This window comes from Meleagris gallopavo, chromosome 3, assembly GCF_000146605.3.
Source record: "Meleagris gallopavo isolate NT-WF06-2002-E0010 breed Aviagen turkey brand Nicholas breeding stock chromosome 3, Turkey_5.1, whole genome shotgun sequence".
Lineage (NCBI taxonomy): Eukaryota > Metazoa > Chordata > Aves > Galliformes > Phasianidae > Meleagris > Meleagris gallopavo.
The window spans coordinates 33,855,257-33,856,948 of record NC_015013.2 but is presented as its reverse complement, the minus strand read 5'-3'; the positions used below and the strand labels follow the sequence as shown (position 1 = coordinate 33,856,948).

The 1,692-nt window shown below is 46.2% G+C and overlaps 1 long non-coding RNA gene across 1 annotated transcript; it reads right to left on the bottom strand.

The window, feature by feature from the left end:
- Window positions 1–228: 228 nt before the first annotated feature.
- LOC116216503 lies at window positions 229–1,686 on the bottom strand. The gene is made up of 2 exons (XR_004159380.1): window positions 1,150–1,686; window positions 229–383 (listed from the first exon to the last, which is right to left on the bottom strand). It is a non-coding gene; the product is annotated as an uncharacterized LOC116216503 (long non-coding RNA).
- Window positions 1,687–1,692: the final 6 nt, after the last annotated feature.

Genomic DNA, 1,692 nt, shown 5'->3' with positions numbered 1-1,692 from the left:
CTTGTCCCACCACTATTTTCTCATTTTCTGTTTCAAAGTAATACATTTATATCAAGCTCCAATCTTTCCATTTATTTAGGACAGATACCACGCAAATAACACTAGAATTTTAGATCAGGTTTTTTGTTTGCTTGTTTGATTTTTTGTCTTTTGATCTGTCTTGATTTGGTTTCAATCTCCTGGGCAGAAAGGGCAATAAATATGTGAATAAATCACAAAAGAAAAATGTAATGGATGGAGTTCTTTAATCTGCTATGATCTGTCTTCTGTCTTGAAAACTAGGTGTACTCAGACACATTCAAATCACCCCATTGTACTTCCGCTGTTGCTTAGTTGCAGATTCCTCTGATTTCTACGGCAGTTATCCAGAACATAGTAATAATCTGGAATATTAAACACAGTCTGCAGGCAGTGACTTAGTTTTGTAATTCTTTCTTGCACAGATGTGTCTCTGGGGTGTGTTCAGAGATGGGCAACAAAGCTGGTGAAGGATCTGGAGTACAAGTCTTATGAGGAGCAGCTGATGGAATTGGGATTGTTCAGTTTGGAGAAGTTCAGGAGAGACCTGATGGCTCTCTGTAACTGCCTGAAAGAAGGTTGTAGAGAGATGGTGGGGGGGGGGGTTTGCCCTCTTTTCCCAGGTGATAGCGATAAGAGATAATGGCCTCAAGCTGTGCCAGGAGAGGTTCTGGCTGGATATTAGGGAAAATCTCTGCTCTGAAAGAGTAGTGATATATTTGGAACAGGCTGCCCAGGGAAGTGGTGGGGTTACCATCCCTGGATGTGTTCAGAACCATGTGGATTTAGCACTGAGGGACACGGTCAGTGGGCATGGGGGGGGTGGGCTGATGTTGAACTAGATGGTCTTAGAGGTCTTTTCCAACCTTAGTGGTTCTATGATTTTGTGACTCGTATTCTCAGATATGACAGGTTAAATCATATTAACATCCATCTCCAGGGACTAAAAGATCTAGAATTCTTTAGGAGCAGGAAGCAATTTCTAACATGCAAAATGTGAAATACTGGGTGGATACTTCACACAAGCATCTGAAATCATTCTTAGAGATGTAATCAGAAGGTGGCAAGCTAATAAACAAATTGCCAAACAAGAAAAAAAGAAACCTCTGCCCTCCTTGCACCCAATCTCACCTGTGATTAACGTAGCTATCTTCTCTCTGTAAGAAACATGCATTTGTTGAATGAAAGCCTTCAGTCCTAGCAAATCCTTTTTACATATCTGTGCACTCGTTTTGGTGTACAGGCAGCCACACCTGGATGCACACAGTCGAAAGCAAACAGAAACAAAAGGAGAAAAGTTTTAAACTCTCACAATACCGCAGGAACCAGCGAGAGTTTGAAGACAAGCAGAGAAAATAAAAAGAACTTCCTTTTCCCCTTGTGTTTATGCCTCATTTCCATGCCTGCCACCAAACGGGCCAGGGACGACCCAACACTCGACCAGCTCTACGAGGAGCGCCGGCTCGGCTCTCCCGCACGGCCGCAACGCCAGCGCCGCCATCCGCGCAGGCTCGGGGAGGCCACCGCAACATGGCGACGGGTCGTTGCTATAGGAACTGCGCCATGCTGCGCACGTGGCCGCCGGAAAGATGGCGGCGCCCGTCTCCGTTTGCCATGTTGCCTGCTGCGCCAACCGGGTGGGCGGCGGGGCCGTATCCTGGGGCCGTGAGGGGC